Source organism: Symphalangus syndactylus, chromosome 1, assembly GCF_028878055.3.
Source record: "Symphalangus syndactylus isolate Jambi chromosome 1, NHGRI_mSymSyn1-v2.1_pri, whole genome shotgun sequence".
Taxonomy (NCBI): Eukaryota; Metazoa; Chordata; class Mammalia; order Primates; family Hylobatidae; genus Symphalangus; species Symphalangus syndactylus.
This window is the reverse complement of record NC_072423.2, coordinates 90884813-90907654: the sequence shown is the minus strand read 5'-3', so window position 1 is coordinate 90907654 and position 22842 is coordinate 90884813. Positions and strand designations below refer to the sequence as shown.

The following is a 22842-nucleotide window of genomic DNA, read 5'->3' as shown; positions in this document are numbered from 1 at the left end:
GCAGCCTCACTTGCTTCTTCTGAGCTGGACCGACACTGTTATCCTCCCTGTGCTCAAATAAATCTAGACCATTCTCTTCCAGGAGCCACTCTAGAATATGTTCCTCCCCATTGATTAATGAGAAGAAATAATGTATGTGAAAGTACTTTATGAGATGTAGACTAGAATAATATATTGGACATGATTGTTATATTATAAAACAGGCTTGGCTGAGTTCATCTAGTTTGCCTGACACGCCCTGGAGCAGCCTTTCCAGCTGCCAGCTGATGTCTTCCTCCAGGCTATCCTGGGCTCCTTCTCTGCTGCTCGTGTTGGGTTCTGCCCTTTAGACAAAGAAGGATGTGCTTGCTGACCCAGAGCTGCCTTTCCTTGTTGGCATTCCTGTTGTTTTATTTTTGTTTTTGTTTGTGTTTCTTTGTGAGATGGAGTTTTGCTCTTGTTGCCCAGGCTGGAGTGCAATGGTGAGATCTCGGCTCACTGCAACCTCCGTCTCCCGGGTTCAAGCGATTCTCCCACCTCAGCCTCCCAAGTAGCTGGGATTACTGGCATGTGCCACCATGTCCAGCTGATGTTGTATTTTTAGTAGCGATGGGGTTTCATCATGTTGGTCAGGCTGGTCTTGAACTCCTGACTTCAGGTGATCCACCCGCCTTGGCCTCCCAAATGTTTTACTTTTGTTAACCGAGGTCGTCCTCTTTGTCTGATGGCAAACCCAGCTTCCTCCTGCCAACGTACGATGACCCAAGGAGTTGCTCTGCCTTTGGGAAAAGTGGGGAGGGGATGCAACAGAAGCTGGAGTGTCAGCCACAGAATCCCAGGCTCCTCCCCTCCCATATGCAGGTTAACTGCAGGGCCTCTGGGCGCATGTTCAAGTATCCCGGAGGAGTCATCCTATATATCTTTTTTGGTTTTGGATTTTCTCATCACTGCTCCAGGCAATTCTGCCCGTCACTCTTTGTCAAATTTATCCAGGGCTGATAACCACAGGTCCCTGACTCGAAAGCCAGAACCATCAGCTTTCGGTGGGAGCTATAAAGGTCAGTGTTGCCTTAGCCTCAGATGAACAGACAGACACTCTCCTCAGAAGCATGGGCAAGTGGGAGTTTCGCACTGGCCTTTTTATACGTGGGCAGCTGAGGCTTTGTGCTTAAATTCAGGATTTTGCATGATCCCTATGTCCATTGTTTTTTTGAGACCCCAAATTTATAATGACTTCATCCCACAAGGCAATGCCTTGATAGGCTCTAGAGAATCTGCCAACTGTGTTATCTTCTCTCCAAAAACCTCTTCTCTCCCTGTGTCCCCATCCCACCACCCACTCACTCCTCACCCCACTCCATTCCTGCCACCGGCACACTTGTCATCCAAACTCTTCCCTCCAAGGTCAACCTGTCTGCTCAAACATTACATTTAAACAATTTTTTTTGAGACTGTTGCCCAGGCTGGAGTGCAGTGGTGGGATCTTGGCTCACTGCAACCTCCGCCTCCTCGGTTTGAGCAATTCTCCCGCCTTAGCCTCCCAAGTAGCTGGAACTACAGGCACCCACCACTACACCTGGCTAATTTTTTTTTTTTTTTTTTTTTTTGAGACGGAGTCTCGCTCTTTCACGCAGGCTGGAGTGCAGTGGCGCGATCTCGGCTCACTGCAGGCTCCGCCCCCCGGGGTTCACGCCATTCTCCTGCCTCAGCCTCCCGCATAGCTGGGACTACAGGCGCCTGCCACCTCGCCTGGCTAATTTTTTGTATTTTTAGTAGAGACGGGGTTTCACCATGTTAGCCAGGATGGTCTCCATCTCCTGACCTCGTGATCCGCCCGCCTTGGCCTCCCAAAGTGCTGGGATTACAGGCGTGAGCCACCACGCCCGGCCTGGCTAATTTTTGTATCTTTAGTAGAGATGGAGTTTTGCCATATTGGCCAGGCTGATCTCGAACTCTTCAAGTGATCCATCTACCTTGGCCTCCCAAAGTGCTGGGATTATAGGTGTGGGCCACCGTGCCTGGCTACATTTAAACAATTTTATAGGAAAAAATAATAATAATCTGATTAAAAGTGGGTCAAAGATCTGAATAGGCATTTCTCAAAAGAAGACATACAAATGGCAAACAGGCAAATGAAAGGGTGCTCAACGTCATTGACCATCCAAGAAATACAAATCAAAACTACAATGAAATATTACCTCACCCTAGTTAAGATGGCTTTTATCCAAAAGACAGGCAATAACAAATGCTGGGGAGGATGTGGAGAAAAGAGAACCGTTGTACACTGTTGGTGGGAATGTAAATTAGTACAACCACTATGGAGAACAGTTTGGAGGTTCCTCAAAAAACCAAAAATAGAGCTACCATACGATCCAGCAATCCCATTGCTAGGTGTATACCCAAGAGAAAGGAAATCAGGATTTTGAAGAGATATCTAACTCCAAGGTTTACTGCAGCACCATTCACAATAGCTAAGATTTATTAGCAACCTAAGTGTCTACCAAAGATGAATGGATAAAGAAAGCGTGGTACATATACACAAGGGAGTACTGTCCAGCCATAAAAAGAATGAGAGCTTGCCATTTGCAACAACACAGATGGAACTGGAGGTCATTATGTTAAGTGAAACAAGCCGGGCACCGAAAGACAAACTTTGCATGTTCTCACTTAATTATGGAAGCTAAAAATTAAAACGATTGAACTCATAAAGATAGAGAGTAGGTCGGGCGAGGTGGCTGTAATCCCAGCACTTTGGGAGGCCGAGGCAGGTGGATCATGAGGTCAGGAGATTGAGTCCGTCCAGGCCAACATGGTGAAACTCTGTCTCTACTAAAAATACAAAAATTAACTGGGTGTGGTGGTGTGTACCTGTAATCCCAGCTACTCTGGATGCTGAGGCAGGAGAATCACTTGAACTTGGGAGGCAGTGATTGCAGTGAGCTGAGATCGTGCCACTGCACTCCAGCCTGGCGGAAGAGTAAGACTCCATCTCAAAAGCAAAAAAAAAAAAAAAAAAGGAAAGAAAACAAAAGATAGAGAGTAGAAGGATGGTTGCAAGAGGCTGGGGAGGGTAGTGGGGGCTGGTGGTGGGAGGAAGTGGGGATGGTTAATGGGTACAAAAAATAGTTAGAAAGAATAAATGAGACCTAGTATTTGATAGCCCAACAGGGTGACTATAGTCAATAATAATTCAGGTGTACATTTAAAAATAACTAAAGAGTATAATGGGATTGTTTATAACACAAAGGGTAAATGCTTGAGGTGATGGATACCCCATGTACACTGATGTGATTATTATACATTGTATGCCTGTATTAAAATATCTCATGTAACTCATAAATTATATGTGTATATATATACCTACTGTGTACCCACAAAAATTAAAAATAAAAAATTTTAAAAAGGCATTACATTTAAAATACACTTTGTAATTCTTGTCTTGCTTGGTCTCATAATAGCATTTGAATCTTTTTACTGCTCTGTCCTCCAAATCTCCTCTTCCTTTCTCTGTGGCCTCTCACTGTCCTAGGCCTCTTCCTCCCTCCTTCTCTGGATCTTCCTTCTCAGTTTCCATTATGAGCCCCACCTGACCTATTGGGTGTTTTTCAGGGCTCCAGCCTAGACTGGCTTTTTTTTTTTTTTTCTTTTAGCTCTAATCTTTCTCCCTAGACCCACTTCTTCCCTGGCTTCAGTTGTTATCTGTACACTGACAACTCCCAGGTATTCACCTGTAGTCAGACCTTGTTATCTCACTTGCAAATCCACATATATTACTTGTTCCTTAATATCTTATCCATTCATTCCATGGCTGTTGAGCTTCCATTATGTTCCAGGCCATGTTTTAAGTACTTACAGTACATCATTGAACAAGACAGGTTGGTCCCCCCACCCACATGGACCAGCTTACATTCTGGGTAAAATTAGGGTGTCGACGGACAGACACAAACGAGTGTACGGGATAATTTCAGAGAGCAAAAGGCATTCGAAGAAAATAAAACAGGGTGATAGGATATGGATACCTCTTATAGTTAGGAAAGCTCTTTCTGACAAGAGGAATTTTAGGTTTAAATGTGAATGTAAGAGAGAATCAGCTGTGCAAAATCCGGAGGTAGATCTGCCCAGGCAAGGAGGAGCAGGCTTGGTGTGCTCAAGAAAGAGAGAGAAGGTTGTTGCGGGTGGAGCACAGTAAGAGAGAGAGAAACATGAGATGAGGCTGTGCTAGTCAGGAAGGTCCACCACCCCGAAAGCCTTGGTAAGGAGTGTGGCTTCGTGGCCGGGCACGGTGGCTCATGCCTGTAATCCCAGCACTTCAGGAGGCCGAGGCGGGCAGATCATGAGGTCAGGAGTTTGAGACCAGCCTGACCAACATAGTGAAACCCCGTCTCTACTAAAAATACAAAAATTAGCTGGGCATCATGGGGCATGCCTGTAATCCCAGCACTTCAGGAGGCCGAGGCGGGCAGATCATGAGGTCAGGAGTTTGAGACCAGCCTGACCAACATAGTGAAACCCCGTCTCTACTAAAAATACAAAAATTAGCTGGGCATCATGGTGCATGCCTGTAATCCCAGCTACTCAGGAGGCCGAGGCAGGAGAATCACTTGAACGTGGGAGGCAGAGGTTGCAGTGAGCCAAGATCACGCCACTGCACTCCAGTGTGGGCAACAAAGCCAGACTCTGTCTCAAAAAAAAAAAAAAAAAAAAAAAGTGTGTTTTTTATACTAAGTGTGGCTTCCATCCTAAGTGTGGCTTCCACTGCCAAGCCACTGGAAGGTTCTATGGAACAATTTTTTTTTTGAGATTGAGTCTTGCTCTGTCACCCATGCTGGAGTGCAGTGGCATGATCTCGGCTCACTGCAACCTCCGTCTCCCGGGTTCAAGTGATTCTCCTGCCTCAGCCTCTGAGTAGCTGGGATTACAGGAACGCACCACCACACCTGGCTAATTTTTGTGTTTTTAGTGGAGATGAGGTTTCACCATGTTGGCCAGGATGGTTTTGAACTCCTGACCTCGGGTGATCCACCTGCCTCGGCCTCCCAAAGAGGGATTACAGGCGTGAGTCACAGCGCCCAGCCTCTATGAAACAATTTAAATGATCACTTTGGCTACTCTGATGTCCTGTAGGCATCTCAAGCTCAGTACATCCCAAGCTGAACTTAATATCGTTCCTCCAAACCTTTTCTGTCTCCAGGATTCCCCACCTCATAAACAGCACCATCATGTTCCCAGTTGCTAGGTCGGAATTTCTGGTTTTTCCTCACCCACTCGCATGTCCAGTTCTTCTATCATGTTTATTTTACTTCGTCTTTTATGTCTAGGTTTCTGGGAAAGGATATAGCAGTCCCTTCAGGCCAGGATAGGTCCCTGTAAGATGCGCTCATAGAACCCCTATTTCTCCCTTGGAGAGTCTTTCCTAGCTGAAATTAGTAACTGTGTAGCTGGAGTCTATGATTGCTCTCCCCTGCTGCATTGTCAGCTGTGTGGCTCTCTGGCTCTCTTGTGTATCCATGGGGCCTGGCACAGGCAGGGATGGATTTTGATTCACCTCCTGAAGACGCATCCATTTTGACTTTTTTGTTTTGTTTTTTGAGATGGAGTCTCTGTCACCCAGGCTGGAGTGCAGTGACATGATCGCGGCTCATTGCAACCTCCGCCTCCCGGGTTCAAGCGATTCTCTTGACTCAGCCTCCTGAGTAGCTGGGATTATAGGCGTGCGCCAGCACGCTCAGCTAGTTTTTGTATTTTCGGTGGAGATGGGGTTTCCCCATGTTGGTCAGGCTGGTCTGGAACTCCTGACCTCAAGTGATCTGCCTGCCTCAGCCTCCCAAAGTGCTGGGATTCCAGGAGTGAGCCACTGTGCCCAGCCTCATTTTGACTTTTGTTTCTCTCACTCACTCGATATTCACTTTCTCCTGCATGTCTCCTGTGGACGCAGACTTTTGTTCAGATCCCATTTTCCTTTCGGTCCTGCATCTCCTCTATTCCCAGGCTGGAGGCTGCAGGGGGCGACCCCCCATGTGGCACCTTATAGGCATCATACCATGGACCTCACATGGGCCCTGTCTTTTGGGAGCTGCCTCTCTAAAAGTGACCACACACAATGGTACAATGTACTGATCCCTAGGTTAATGGACCACATCTTTGAAGGACACAAGTACCCCGCCCAAACACAAAGGCCATGAGACTGTGAACTCCAGGAGGACAGGGGCCTTATCCATCTTCTTCACTGTTACAGCCTTAGAGTTCAGTATAGAATCTGGCCCATAGTGGACACTGTTCATTGATTGGAAAAAGGCAGAAATACTTTACATGAAAACTAAGGCGGCCATGGCTTTGACATCGTGGCAGTTACAAGCTGTTCATTGGAAAGAATACTGAAAACAAAGGTCACACCTGTGACTTTACCTCTGTCTTGTTTTTCTTTATGATCTAGAGCTTTTATGATGCTCTCCAGGCTTTGCAAAACAATTTGAATAATTGTTTTAAATAATTTGAACACCTCCTTAACAGTAAGCAAAATCAAACTACCTGAGGCTGCAAAAGAGGCATCCATCAAGATAATTAGGGTTTCTAATTTATAAGCAGGGAGCTATTTCTACTAAATGGATGAATGGTAGGCACTAGATAATTTTCCATGATGCCAGGTGCTTTCCGATGATGATAGGGCACTGTTCATCCTAATTACTTTCCAGTGTACTATTACCAACAATTCATCAACAAGCATTTAGCAAATATTAATAGCATGCTTAACCCTGGGATTTGTAGACATTGTGGAGGATACAAAAGGAATATGACATTTCTGCAAGACACTTTCAGTCTAGTGTGGGTAGCAAGTGTATGTGCCCAAATGTATGAGGTTGGGCAGAATTGGCGAGTGCAATGGTTCTAGATCTTTGTTCTGACTTCACAGGGTTCACATGGGCCACAGGTCCCCATCAGGAAGATTCTGTTATGCACAGTGGTCCTCACTAAGCATCTGGAAAGAATGGGGAGAAGAGGGCTCCCCGCAGTCATAATTATAACAATAATTTACTGTTTACTAAGGGCCAGAAACTGTGATAGGTAGTTTCCAGGCACATCTCAGCCGATCCTTCCAACAACTATATGAAGTATGTATTATTTCCTCTATTTTACAAATGAGGAAATCAAGATTAGATGGGTTGAGTAACTTGTTCATGGTGACACAGCAAGGGACTGGGATCAAGAGTCAATGGATGTCTGAGCCTGTGCTTTTCACCACAGCCCGATATTGCCCCTGTCAACTTCTTAGCATCTCCGTAGGGGAGCAAGCTGCCTCTCCCAAACCCTTCCCAGTAAAGAGTCTCTAGACCATAAAATCAAGGGAACTCAGCATGGAAAGATCATGTTGAGGTGTGAGAGTTTTTTGATAAGGAGGCTCCATAGATTATTCTTGAAGGGATCTGCAATTTTCCTGGCAAAGGGGGAGGGAGATTCAAGGAGAGGGTGTGAAGACAAGACCAAAGACCAATATGACTGAAGTCCAGCTCCTCACCCTTGGGAACTCCATGTGCCGCCCTTACTGTGCCAAGAAGCCATCAGTGACCCCGTTAGTGGGATGTAAGCTGCAGAACCTTGCCCTCCAGGTGCATGTGAGGCCCCTACCTCTGCAGCTTTCCAATTGCAGTGCTCGTGGCGGGGCCAGGTACCAGCAACCAAGAGAATGTCAAGGGGCTCCCAACACCCTGCTGCTGGGCCTGAGTCTCCAAGTGGATCTGTGAAGGTTTCTGCTGGAGGGAAAGGGCTGGGGTTGGAGAAACTTCTATTGTGTCCTCGCCTTACTTTGCAAGCCAGCCACAAACAGCTCTGTGCTTGGGTCAGAAACATCAAGGGAATGGCTAAGATCTGTGGAAACAGCTTTACCTGAAATATCAAATGCAGGTGTAACCAGAATATTCAAATTCTGTTAAAAGAAAAATATCCACAGGTGGCCTGAGCATAGTGTCCTGTGTCTCCTTTGGTCACTGCCTTTTCCATCTGAAGCTGGTTACTCTTGATCCTTCCAGATTGAATATTCCCACCCAAAGTATTAATATATGGAGATAGCACCAGAAACACTTGGATGTATACATTTGTGTATGTGCATGTGTGCGTGTGCGTATGTGTGTGCGTAGTGTGTACCTATATACTATTGAGTATACAGATATAAAACTGCAATAATATATTACTGTTTATACATAACAATAATTACATATTAATTGTATAATTTAATTATATTTGTATGATAGATTATTATATACATAACTAGCTATGTATATATAGTTATGTAATAACTATAATTACATATAATAATATAATATATAACTATATATCTTTATATATAAAGTATTATTATACTAATAGTTATACTAATAGAATAACTAATAATTATGTATATAATAATCTATCATATAAATATATTATTACATAATTAATATATAATTATTTTTATGTATAAGTAGTAAATATTATTACTCAGATATACTCAGTATGTATACTATAGTGTACATACTATTATACATACTAATAGTATAGTATATATAATATATGGTATAGCATGTATATATAGGATATATATAGTATCTATAGTTACATTGGCAGCAGCCCCTAGTTGGTCTCCCACTTCCTTACTCTTGCCAGAAGACTCTTTTCCAAGTCATGTTTCCCTTTGATTTCCTTGACAGAAATGCTCCTTAGTAAGTGTAACAGGTTGCAGAAATTTAACCTATATCACAACTTAGAAATATATAAAAAGTATAATTAAAAATTTTTTTCTTGTAACTTGTCTGGCCTTCCTCCTAAGTCCCCTACCTACTAGTTACCAAAAAAAAAAAAAAAAAATTCACTAAATGTCCAATCCAGTTAAAAACTTAGGATCTGATTAGCAAATCACCTTTAGGCAGGGTTCACCCTCTTTTGGATAAAATTGTTCTACTTTCAGCTGGCCTGCACCCTGCCCCTGTTTCTCTCTCTGAGATGCTGTCCCATGTGTGGCAGGGGTGGGGTATGGTTTGCATGACCTCATCTGGTGGCCTGAGGACAGTGTCCTGTGCCTTCTTTGGTCACTGTTTTTTCCTTCTGAAGCTGGTTACTCTTGGCCTTCCCAGGATGAATATTCCCAGAAGTTTGTATTTTTGTTGAGGTATAAAGTAAAATCATTCATGTTTCAAGGTTAGTGGGAGGGAGCCAGCCAATTAGCTATCAAGGGGACTTAGCCAACCACGTAGCAATCAATATGATTTTGCTTGTATGGTAAATAAAAATTTAGGGTCAAAAGACATAACACTTGTGAATATCATCTCTGTAAATTAGGTTGGGAAAATTTCTGTAGAGGGCTGTCCTGCTTGGGATTAGTTTGTGATTATTCTTTTCTTTAGCAAGAAAAGCTCTAGGTTTTTGCAGCGCATCCTGGTACAGAAAACCACCTTGAAACCACTGCCACTGAAGGTAACTGTATTAGGATCCTGGCAGGAGAGAGCACACTCAGATTGAGGAGAAATACATAGGGGGACTCTTTACAAAGGTGTGGGCAGGAGGTAGGAAACACAAGGGATAGCACAGTACCCTAGGACCAGAGCGACAGGGCTCTGTGACCACTCCTAGCCCTAAAGATACAAGGGAAATAAGCAGTTACCAGAACCTGGGGACAGAAAGAGCTCTGCTGAGGAGGCTGCTTGACATGAGCTGTGGCCTTTGGTCAAGGGATGCCACCACCTTACAAGTGGGGAGGTGGGGAAATAAAGACTTGATCTCTTTCTCCTCTCTTCCTCATCTCTCTCTCTCTTTCTCTCTGTCTGTCTGTCTGTCTCTCTCTCTCTCTCTTTTGAGACAGAGTAATGCTGTTGCCCAGGCTGGAGTACAGTGGCACAATCTTGGCTCACTGCAACTTTTGTCTCCTGGGTTCAAACAACTCTCCCTGCCTCAGCCTCCTGAGTAGCTGGGATTACAGACACACCCACCACCCCAGGGTAATTTTTGTATTTTTAGTAGAGACTAGGTTTTGCCATGTTGGTCAGGCTGGTCTCAAACTCCTGGACCTCAGGTGACCCGCCTGCGTTGGCCTCCCAAAGTGCTGGTATTACAGGTGTGAGCCATTGGGCCCAGGCTCTCTCCCTTATCTCTTGCCAGTGCTTCTCATTGGCCGAATCCAACTGGAATCCAGAGGTCAAAGGGGTCTGTCTATGTAGAACACGCAGGTTAGCCCACCAGGTCCTGGAGCAGGATAGAGAATTATGAATTATGATGATAGGTGGGGTGGGTACCAATGCAAGACCTCCATCACAGTAGCCATCCTTGGAAGCACAGGAGTAGGGAAGGAGGCCCCATGCATCTGAGGAGAGGACTATGATAAGACCCTATGTATTTTGAGGGCTTAAATGATAAATGATTTCATTCTGGGGTTGGGGGCTGGTTACTGAGGAGGCAAGAAGGGTAGTTCTGGGTTCATGAGGTGGGAGGTGCTAGTCTTATTCTGGGCTGGCCTGGAAGGTAGGGTGTAGGGATTGGAAAGAACTGGTTGCCTTGAATTAAGACTTAACGGCCAGGCTGGATGTGGTGGCTCATGTCTGTAATCCCAGCACTTTGGGAAGCCAAAGTGGGTGGATTGCTTGAGCCAGGAGTTTGAGATCAGGCTGGGCAACATGATGAGATCCCATCTCTACAAAAAATTCAAAAATTAGCCAGGTGTGGTGGCACATGCCTGTTGTCCCAGCTACTTGGAAGGCTGAGGTGGGAGAATCACCTGAGCCTGGTGAGGTTGAGGCTGCAGTGAGTTATGATTGTGCCACTGCACTCCAGCCGGGATGACAGAATGAGACTCTATCTAAAAAAAAAAAAGAAAAGAAAAGAAAAGAAATGAAACGAAAAGAAAAAAATTAAGGTCTTGCGATTGAGCATAAAATGGGGAATTACCCTGTCCCGAAAATGCTGTCAAGGGCTACATGCCTTCTTCTATAGTACCAGCCAGAGCAGAGGACCCAGCACGCTGTGGCACTTCCTCAGAGCAGAGGACACAGCCCACTGTGGCACTTTTGATATGAAGTCTCGCACTTGCCCCCCAGGTTGGAGTGCGATGGTGCAATCTTGGCTCACTGTAACCTCCGCCTCCTGGGTTCAAGCGATTCTCTTGCCTCAGCCTTCCGAGTAGCTGGGATTACAGGCCACCACGCCCGGCTAATTTTTGTATTTTTAGTAGAGACGGGGTGTTCACCATGTTGGCCTGGTTGGTCTCGAACTCCTGACTTCAGTTGATCTGCCCGCCTCGGCCCCCTAAAGTGCTGGGATTACAGGTGTGAGCAACCACGCCCAGCCCCTTGTAACGTCCTCTCGTCGTGCATTTTCTGCGGGAGAGGCTCCACTTGATCTTGACCTGACGAGTTCCAGCCACGGCAGGGATGCCGAGCAGTCTCCTGACCAGCAGGTGGTGCTGTGGCGCGGCGGCAGAGAGCACCGCGGGCCGGTCCTGTTGAGTGCCTGCTGCTGCCTCATGTTTGTGGGTGACAGAGGCAGAGGAGCTTCAACCTGAAAGCCCTGGACTTCATTGCCACACACAGAGTGGGATGCCCATTTCCTGAAGATTAACTTTCACAGGGAAAAAGCTACTGCAGCCAGGTGGCCAGGACTCGGCCAGAGACTCAGATGAGCTTCTGTGTGGTGGATGTGTAACTCTCCAGGACAACTTCTGCCCTGCTGGCAGCCCTCACCCACCTGGCCCAGGCAGCGCATCTGGATGGGAAATGTGCCCCTTGCTCTCCCTCTCTTTCTCCTTGTCCCTTCCCAGAACATGGACATGATTATTGGAGCTCTGGCGTTCTTAGAATATGAAGCCACCTTGAGTATTGAAACCATGAACTGAGTAGGATAAAATTCAGACACAGAAAAAAGAGCCTAGAGCCTGGGAAATTGATTATTATGGAGTCAATGTACCAACTTTACACCGCCTACTCCCAGATTTCTTTTAAATTAAAGAAGAGAAGCCAGCTGGGCGCGGTGGCTCACGCCTGAAATCCCAGCACTTTGGGAGGCCGAGGCGGGTGGATCACCTGAGGTTGGGAGTTTGAGACCAGCCTGGCCAACATGGTGAAACCCCATCTCTACTGAAAATACAAAGTTAGCCAGGCATGGCGGCGTGCGCCTGTAATACCAGCTACTCTGGACGCTGAGGCAGGAGAATGGCTTGAACCCTGGAGATGGAGGTTGCAGTTAGCCAAGATCGCATGATTGCACTCCAGCCTGGGCAACAAGGGCGAAACTCCATCTCAAAAAAACAAAAAAACCAAAAAAAAAAACAGAAAAGAAACCACCATCTTGTTTATGTCAGTCATTTGGGTGTTATTTGTAACCAAACATATTTCTAACTGATACACGTAGCCTGATATGGTTTGGATTTGTGTCCCAACCCAAATCTCATATTGAAATGTAATCCCCAGTGCTGAAGGTGGGGCCTGGCAGGAGGTGATTGCATCATGCGGGTGGCTTCTCATGGTTTAACGTCATTTCCCCTTGGTGCTGTTGTCACAATAGTGAGTTCTCGTGAGTTCTGGTTGTTTAAAAGTGTGTGGCCCCTCCCCGCAACTTGGTCCTGCTCCTGCCACGTAAGATGCTTCTTCCCACTTTGACTTCCGCCATGTCTAAAAGCTCCCTGAAACCTCGAAGCAGATGCCATCAGCTTCCTGTGCAGCCTGCAGAACTGTGAGTCAATTAAACCTCTTTCCTTTATAAATTACGCAATCTCAGGTATTTCTTTATAGCAGTGTGAAAATGGACTAATACACAGCCCAATATGACTTGCCACACAAAAACTTTCTGTGGACAGTCTTAAAGAAAGAACTTCAGTAAGAAGAGAAATAAAACCAGAATGCTGATATGAGAGGTGTGGGAAAGCAAATATTTTAGTAAAGTTTATTGTTTTCCAAGAAAACAAGAACTAATAAAAGAGAAAGTGAACTGAGACAACCAGGGATTAATTTTAGATGGTGTAAAATGGTGAGGATGGAATTATAATGTAGGAGTGATTGAAGGGAGGTGAGACTGAGTTAGTGCACTTATTTTATTTGGGGAACAACACAGGTACTAATAAGTTAAAGGATTGATGGAAAAATTATACCTATATATAGGTCAGTAAGTTAGGGACGATCAGCAGAACAGCAAAAATAGAATGCATAACTTTTGAGCAAGCAGAATGAAATTAGTCCATGCTAATGCTGGAAGCATTCCCTTTGAAAACTGGCACAAGTCAAGGATGCCCTTTCTCACCACTCCTATTCAACATAGTATTGGAAGTTCTGGCCAAGGCAATCAGGCAAGAGAAAGAAAGAAATGGTATTCAAATAGGAAGAGAGGAAGTCAAATTGTCTCTGTCTGCAGATGACATGTTTGTATATTTAGAAAACCCCGTCGACTGACAAAGAAGTTTGTTTATCTCTGTGGTTTACAATAACTTTATCCTTCACCTTTTATTTTTGGTGAAAAACCTGGTTAGTGAGCAATTTTAATTATGTTCCAGCTGTGGATCCTAGGACCCAGACAGAAGTGCAGATAAAGTCTGACTTTTCAGCTTCTAGCTCCATGAGTCCCAGGCCTTACCTATTTGTAAAGCAGTCAGTATACAACCTTGGAACATTTAGCAAACCTGGTATCTAAATTGTATGATTTAGACAACCTATTTGCATTTTGATGACACTTGCCTTTTACTAATAATCCTTCAGACTATTTTTATTTCTTAAAGTCATGTGAACGAAAACATTTGATTTAAGCACTTATTTTTCTTTAAGCCAATCAATTAGAGCTCTTTTTATAGACACCACACACAGCACATATATAGCAACACTAAGAAACAGAAGATTCAGGACTTGTAAGATTTTTCACTTGGCAGTTTCTTAATTGGATTACTGGCTTTAGGGTGGAGCCCTTGAAGGAACAGGGCTATGTAGCATACCTAATAAACAGACACAGCTGAAGGCAAAGGCAGATCCCTAAAATTAAGGGTGCCATTTTATACCGGATCTTGGGTCCCTAAAAGGAGGGAGTTACTATGGGAGAAGACAGTGTAGTGGTTCTATCATGCATTTCATTGCAAGGGAACCCAAAGCCAATTGGCTTATTTTGTAATTAGCCCATTCCCCATGGGAGTCTCATCTCTTAGTTGGGGGTGAGGATGTTGCCATATCTTTCAGGTGGCCGAGAGCACGCTTCTTTGATTATAACTACTATTAGCCATCCCTTGCATTGAATTTTCTACCTAGTTATTACACACCAAAGTTCTCTCATAATGTGAAGTAATTTGACACCCCCAAAACTCAAAATGGTAGATTACACAATACGTAACAGAACAGAGCCTTTGATTTTGAGAGGGAAATATCTGCTTTTAATTTTGGGGGTTTCATGAGGAAAACAGAGTTGTTTTTTTTTTTTTTCCCCCAAAATGGGGTCTGTGATGCCTCCTCTGTTTTTCCCAAGGAGTCCCATGCTACCAGAAGTTATCTTAGGGCTTCTCATGCGTGCATTGAGAATGGTAAGCTGAAAAATGGAGAAAAATAATTCAGTTGACTGAGAAGAAAAGAGCCTTTTTCCCAAAAAACAAGATTCAAGAAGAGAAAAGCATAAAGGCCTTTTAAATATACCTATAACTTGAACATATCCACTTTTAATTAAGCTGAGCACTTTTAAAGAAAATCCTTTTAAATTCTTTGTTACTTGATTTTAGCCACACCAAGCCATTAAGATTTTTGGCTTTTGAACTTTACAAAAAGTTACCTCACAGATAAACCGACAAGCCTTCCTGTTGGGAATGGTGTTTCCCCTATTTCTTTGCCTTCCCTGTTTTCTCTTCCCTTCTGTTTTCTCTGTTGGCCTACTGTAGGAGACATATCATTCATCTCCAGATTTTTTTTTTTTTTGAGACAGAGTCTTGCTCTGTCACCCAGGCTAGAGTGCAGTGGCGCGATCTCGGCTCACTGCACACTCCGCCTGCCGGGTTCACGCCATTCTCCTGCCTGAGCCGCCCCAGCAGCTGCGACTACAGGCGCACTTCGCCACACCCAGCTAATTTTTTTGTATTTTTAGTAGAGACGGGGTTTCACCATTAGCCAGTATGGTCTCGATCTCCTGACCTCATGATCAGCCCACCTCGGCCTCCCAAAGTGCTGGGATTACAGGCATGAGCCACTGTGCCCGGCTATCATCTCCAAAAATTTCTTCTGCTTTCAGAACTGCCTGTTTTAGCAGCAGTTAGGGGTTGGCTTAGGAGCAGCATAACATTCTTTCATGAGAGGTCAAATACCTGAGTTAAATTTTGGAAAGCTTCTTTATACCTATCATGGTTGTCAGAAAATCAGCCTAAGTCACCCTTTACTTGCCTAAGGTCTTGCAATGAGAAGGGAACTTGAAGGGTCCCCAAATAAGGGAATCCTCAGATGGTTTCCCTGGAGCTTGCTTCTCTAATTTTGGGGAATTATTCTCTTTGGGCCTGCCTGATATGATTGCTAAAAGAGCTGGGTTGATTTTCAACACTTGCAAAGGTCTAGTGAAAAGGCCGCGCCCTTCTGCAAAAGGAAATAAGCCACTTTTTCTTCAGTTTCAGGGCCGAAGGAGTCCCAGTGCTTTAAAATACACTCCAGGGGAGTGCATGTTAAAGACGATCTGTTACCCATCTAGAAAGTGAAGTGAGGCCAGGAGTTCAAGACCAGCCTAGCCAACATGGTGAAACCCCATGTCTACTAAAAATACAAAAAAAAAAAAAAAAGTAGTCGGTTGTGGTGGCAGGCACTTGTAATCCCAGCTACTCGGGAGGCTGAGGCAGGAGAACTGCTTGAACCCAAGAGGCAGAGGTTGCAGTGAACCAAGATGGCACCATTGCACTCCAGCCTGAGCAACAAGAGTGAAACTCCATCTCAAAAAAAAAAAAACAAAAAAAGAGAAGTGGGGATAAAAGCATCCTTTTAGTCTCCTTTGTTTCAGTATGTGATCCAAGATGGAGACAAAAACAGTAGGCGGAGTCCACCCAACTATCTTTTCTCCTTGGCTCCTGAATCCCAGCACCCATTAAAATGTGCCTCCCATGACTGCAAGTGTGACCCTCCAAGCCATGGCACTAGAGAAACTAAACTTTTGGGCCTTAGTCATGCCTTCCTCAAGCAGTCTTAGTCCTCTGCCTTTTATTTCCCTTTAACCTCCTACACTTGTGTGGCCGATGCGTTTTCCTAAAAAAATGGATTTCAAGAAAAACCACGTAATTGGGCAAGACCCCTTTAACGGAGGGGACATGCTAGATTGAACTCTATATCCTGCTATTATGGCATGCAATAAAGCATTTACCCATAGAAAAATGCTTCCGGTTAACTTCCGGGCTTAAAATCCAAGATTGTGCCACTGCACTCCAGCCTGGGTGACAGAGCGAGACTCCGTCTCAAAAAAAAAAAAAAAAAAGTCCCCTTACTAATTAAGTACTATCTTAATTAGAGACAGAATAGGTGCCTTAAAGGAACGTAGGTACTGAATGGCCGTTTTCCTACTGATGGGACAATCTCGGGACTAAAATCTGGCTGTGGAAGACATTTTACCCCTAATTGTTGAAAGCAGAGCTTTCCCGTCCACAGAAGTATAAGTAGAAAAGCACAAAATGGAAAAGTTGTGAAGCAGCAATGTACCACAGAGAACCAGCTATGTGTGTCATGAAGACGATTTTTATTTCCACTAGGTGGCTTAGAAATACCATGTATTCACCAGAGAAACCACAGAGAGACGTTTATTGAGTTACTGCCCGCCGTGATTTGTGGTCTCTTCTAACAGACCTGTTTCCCTGAACTGTAAAGATTCCTACACATTAGACAGAGAGAGAGAGAGAGACAGTAAGAGACTGCAGACAGAGAGAGAAAGTTTGGCTGCAGGATAGCTGGAAGAGAGCCTTGAGATTAAAGGACAGATTTAAAGTTGAGATTCACTCCATACTCACCAGTCTGATGAATGAGTTCATTTTCCTGGCCAATGCACCAAAATGATACGGCTCCGATGAGTGGAGGAAGGCCAGGGTTCTTGGTCCTTGCACCAGTTTGGGTAAAATGATACAGGCAGACGTGGAGTGGTTTTAAGGAGCGAAAAGTTTAATAGGCAAGAAAGAAGGAAGGAAGAAGAAAACAGCTCCCTTGTACAGAGACAGAGGGAGCGGGGATTTGAACAAAGAGAAACCCCCAAGAACTAATGATCTTAACTGTGGGAATTCCCAGTGGAACCAAAAGCAGATTCAGAAGCATTCTGTGTTAGGACACACGGTAAATAAACACTCCTTGTTGGCAAAATTCATTAGATTCAGTTTAATATTTTGTGTTGAGAAGGAGGTGATTGATTTCTTTGACTTATTATTTATATTTTTCATTTTGTTACATAACTGCAGGAATTGACAATTAGTGTTCAATGTGAGGAGTATTTTTCCTTTATTAATTAGTTGATTCCTTATGTGAATCCCATGAGGTAGACACTATTTTTTTTTTTTTTTTTTTGAGGTGGAGTCTCACTGTCACCCAGGCTGGAGTAGAGTGGTGCAATCTCGGCTCACTGCAACTTCCACCTCCCAGGTTCAAGCAATTCTCCCTGCCTCAGCCTCCCAAGTAGATGGGATTACAGACACCTGCCATCACACCTGGCTAACGTTTGTATTATTATTATTATTATTATTATTTTTTTTTTTACTAGAGACAGGGTTTCACCGTGTTGGCCAGGCTGGTCTTGAACTCCTGACCTCAGGTGATCTGCCCACCTCGGCCTCCCAAAGTGCTGGGATTACAGGCGTGAGCCACCGTGCCTGGCCGTAGACACTATTTTTATCACTATATTTTACAGATGAGGAAACTCTGGCTGCAAGACTGAGCAACTTGCTGAAGAACTCATAGAAAATGCCAGAGCTGAGGTTGAGCCCAGCTAGTCTGGACCCCACATTGAGCTTCTCCTTATTCCTCAATCAGTGGATACATTCTAATTTTGAAAGATCTAAAACGCACTTCAGAATTAAACAAAACACAAAGCTGCCCTAGTAAGATCCTGTTACAGGTTACATAGAGGTTACATTGAATTTATAGAAGAACAGAGCGTAGCTGACATCTTTAAATTTTCTACTGTTTCATCCAGGAATCAGGTGTGTGCCTCCCTTTATTTAGATTTCTCTTTATATTGTGACTAAAGTTTCATAATTTTATTCTTATAGACTTGCATGTTTCTACTTAGACAGATTTCAATATATTGTTGTTGCTGCTATTTTTATTCTTGCAAATTGTACCAGTTTTAACATTATATTATGGGCTAGCTTAAAGAAAAGCAATAGATTCTTATATTCTTGTATTCAACTGACATAATGGACTCAGCTTATTCATTTTAAAAGACTTCCCAGTTGATGTCTGAGATGTTTTCCACAGTTGATCAACTATCTATAATAGTGTACAGTTAATTGATTTAACTTTTTTCAACAAGGATTTTTTTCTTGTGTGCAGGGAATATTCTAAACGACATGCTTCCCTCCATTTATTTTTTCTGAAACACTTCATTTTTTAGAGGACTTTCAGGTTCACAGCAAAATTTAGTACAAAATATTGATTACACATCTAACCCTTGTCTCCACACGGGAATAGCCTAGCCTCCCCCATGACTCACATTCTGACCCAGAGTTATACACATTTTTTTTTTCACATTTTCTGGTTTATTATAAAGGATACTGCAAAGGATTCAGATGAGGATACGTGTAGGGCAAGGATTTAGCAAGGGGTGCAGAGCTTCATGCCCTCCCTGGGTGCGCCACCCTCCAGGAACTTCCACGTGCTACAATTGCCTCATTTCTTCCCAAAGTAGTTGCAGATGGGTAAAAAGGTGACAAGCTGCTTGTCAACTAAACAGAAATTTCAGAGTTGAGAGCACAACCAGCTCATGAGAATCCAAGTCCTGAGCTCTTTTCCGTACCCTACAGGGGCTGCCACCTCACATCTCTTCGTGAACAATAGGTTCTGTTTTACATTCTTTGTTATTGCAGTTAGAGTCAACAGAGCTAATGGACAATGTTCTAGACCAATTCATCTAAAATACTTGGAAATCTTATAGGATGTTCTGATTGATAATAGTGAAGTAGTGCATGACTTGGAAGACTTTGAACAAAGAAAGACCAAATAATATTTGATATGCTCCACCAAATCATGGTATTTCATTTCTCAAGCCTTCCATTAACTGAGGTTACATGAAGTTTAGCTATTCTGGCCTGGGGAGGGGAGAGGTGGAAGTTGCAGGGCTCATAGGAAATCCTGGAGCCTGAGGTTTTTTCCCAGAATTGAGAACCCTAGATCCTGCACCATCATCTTTCTGAGTGTATGTCTCTTCGGATGTAAGAAAAAGAGGAAGATAATAGGTCTGCCCCAAACCTTTCACACCTTCCATGCTGAGCCTGTTTCATTGTGCTTCCTTCCCAGGCTCTAGGCCGCCCTCTTCTGGAAGAGGTGCTTTCTAAGACAATCAATCCAGAAGTGTCTAAGACTGAATACAAAGAGTTTATAGATGACAATGCCACTGAAAATGCTGCAGATGAATTGAAGCAATGTCTTTCAACCCGTCAGATGAAACTCTGGCCAATGTTGAAGTGTTTATGGTAATTTGTTTTCTTCTTATGTGCTTTTGAAAACCACTGACTGGGGTCAAGCAAACTCTTTATTTCTCACTAATAATGCAAAGCCCCGGTGAGCAAGCCTTTTCTTACATTGGTTAATTTAGTTGAATGGTTAGTCTAACAACTTTGTCATCAAGAAAACCATCCAGGGACTCTGTGTTTCACTCCACTCACAAAATCCTCAGTGGATGATAAATGAATAGGGCAAAGAGGAAAAAGGATGGTTAGGGAAATGCTTACCTATCCCCAGAGCCCCCCAGTCCATGCCCAGAAACACAGACACAATCACACAAACACAGAAACACACACACACACATTCAGACATACACAAACATACAGACGAGCACACAGACCCAGACACAATGACACAAACAACGTATATTCAGACAACACAAACACAGACAGAAAGACAGGCAATGACATAGACACAATCACAGAAACATAGAAACACACACAGACACACACATTCAGAAACACGCAAACACACAGATACAATAACATGAACACACACATGCAGACACACAAATACACAAAGACACGGACACGATCATACAAACACAGAAACACACAGACACACACATTCAGACACACACAAACACACTCAAATATACAGACACAAACAAACACACATCTTCTCTCTAGAAAAAAAATGATTTTCCAGAAGACACTCACCTATAGAGGCAATCTGCGGAGAAAAGTCCTCTTCTTTTTCCTGTTTCTTCAAGAAAAAAAATTTTACAAGTGTTCATTAAAAAGCATTATATTTGGGTAGAGTTCAGAAAATATCATTTGAGCAAGATTCTATACAGCTTAATGAAAATAAGTTAAAATGCACTTCCAAGCAATCAAAATTTATTAGCAGAAATGATGAGAAACCTTGGACTATTCAATAGACAAGTGTAGATCATGGGTATGAAACCACCACAGAGGAAGGAATTTTCTAAAACAAAATCCAATAGTTTCACTGTATTTCTTTCAAATTACATGTAGATATTTTTTTTTCTATTATTAATTTTTTTTTGCACACAAAACAATAAACATTTTCTAAAAATACATACAAACAAAAAGATGCGTATCAAACATATTAGGAAGGTTGCACATGGGAAGACGGGGAATAGAAATGGGGAGTGGGAATTAAAATAAATGAGAGAGGGACTTTATATGGATCTGTGATAATAACTCAATCCTCTATTTGACAAAGAAGAAGGAGAAGGAAGAGGAAGAAAAAGAAAGTGGGATAAAGGATCAGAAAGGGAGGAAAATAGAAAAAATTAGAGTATGACTCCAGGGTAGACCTGTTTTGTTGTCACTGGGTTGGTTGGTTGGTTTGTCTGTTGTATTTTTCATATGTTTCGCCATGTTGGCCAGGATGGTCTCGAACTCCTAGCCTGAAGTGATCAACCCACCTCGGCCCCCCAGAGTGCCGGGACCACAGGCGTGAGCCACCACGTCCAGCCCCCACATTGCTTCTGGCCTCCGTGGTAGACCTCCCAGACGGGGCGGTCGGGCAGAGGCGCTCCTCACTTCCCAGATGGGGCGGCCAGGCAGAGACTCTCCTCACTTCTTCCCAGACGGGGCGGCCGGGCAGAGGCGCTCCTAACTTCTTCCCAGACGGGGCGGCCGGTCAGAGGCGCTCCTCACTTCCCAGACGATGGGTGGCCGGGCAGAGGCGCTCCTCACTTCCCGGACGGGGCGGCCGGGCAGAGGCGCTCCTCACTTCCCAGATGATGGGTGGCCAGGCAGAGGCGCTCCTCACTTCTTCCCAGACGGGGTGGCTGGGCAGAGGCGCTCCTCACTTCTTCCCAGACGGGGCGGCCGGGCAGAGGCGCTCCTCACTTCCCAGACGATGAGTGGCCGGGCAGAGGCGCTCCTCACTTCCCAGACGATGAGTGGCCGGGCAGAGGCGCTCCTCACTTCCCAGACGATGGGTGGCCGGGCAGAGGCGCTCCTCACTTCCCAGACGATGGGTGGCCGGGCAGAGGCGCTCCTCACTTTCCAGACGATGGGTGGCCGGGCAGAGCGTAGATATTGTTGAGAGTTTTCTCTAGCATTTATTCACTATCCTAAAATTCTGCTTTAATCCTTCCATGGTAGAAAAGTTAGAAATATACCAAAAAAATCCCCATAAGGATGAAAGTGAACATCACCTTGGGAAATCCTGTCACTTCCTACAACATGGATGAATCTTGAGGACATAATGCTGAGTAAAATGAGGAGTCACAGAAAACAAATGCTGCATGACCCATGCACATGGACATCTGCAGAGTCAAAGTCAGAGACACTGAAAGGAACAGAGTGGTTGTCAAGGCTTGAGTGCAGAGGAGAAAAGGGTGTTGTGTTTAATGGGTCCAGAGTTTCAGGTGTGCAGGAAAATTATATTCTGGGGTTGGGTTGCAAAACCACGTGAACATTCGGAACACTCCTGAACCATATGTTTAAAATGGCAAATTTGATGAGATGTACATTTTACCCCAACTAACAATTTATTAAAAATTAAATATCCGGCCGGGCGCGGTGGCTCACGCCTGTAATCCTAGCACTTTGGGAGGCTGAGGCGGGCGGATCACGAGGTCGGGAGATCGAGACCATCCTGGCTAACACGGTGAAACCCCGTCTCTACTAAAAATACAAAAAATTAGCCGGGCGAGGTGGCGGGCGCCTGTAGTCCCAGCTATGCGGGAGGCTGAGGCAGGAGAATGGTGTGAACCCCGGGGGGCGGAGCCTGCAGTGAGCCGAGATCGCGCCACTGCACTCCAGCCTGGGTGAAAGAGCGAGACTCCGTCTCAAAAAAAAAAAAAAAAAAAAAATTAAATCTCCATTGCAGTGAAGTGTGATGGGATTTGTTTCTTTCAAAGCTTGCTTAGACTACTCATAGTCTACAGTGCCAATAATTTGTAGGGCACAAAAGTAGTGGTGGAGGGTGTCAGACTGCTGCCAATATTTCTACAATGGAAGGTCATACAAGTCAAACCTTCACATTTACTTGCATTTGAGCTAAGATTTTAACAATCCTGGATGGTGGGGAAATGATCCAGAATCAGCAGCACTTCTTTGACTTCAATAAATGTCTCTTGAATGATGGCATTAACAAGGAGGTCATTGTCATTTTACTAGCAGCACTAGCTTTTTTGGATGCTAGATGTTTGTGGGCAAACCCAGGAAACCAGTGAGAAGTTTCTGTTTTTTAAGATTGTATTTTGTTAGACAGTGCTGAAATCTAAGTGACATCT

General features: G+C 44.2%; 1 pseudogene; it reads left to right on the top strand.

The window, feature by feature from the left end:
- The first annotated feature begins 12535 nt into the window (after positions 1–12535).
- On the top strand, positions 12536–19711 carry LOC129486561 (mammaglobin-A-like; annotated as a pseudogene).
- The last annotated feature ends 3131 nt before the right edge of the window (positions 19712–22842 follow it).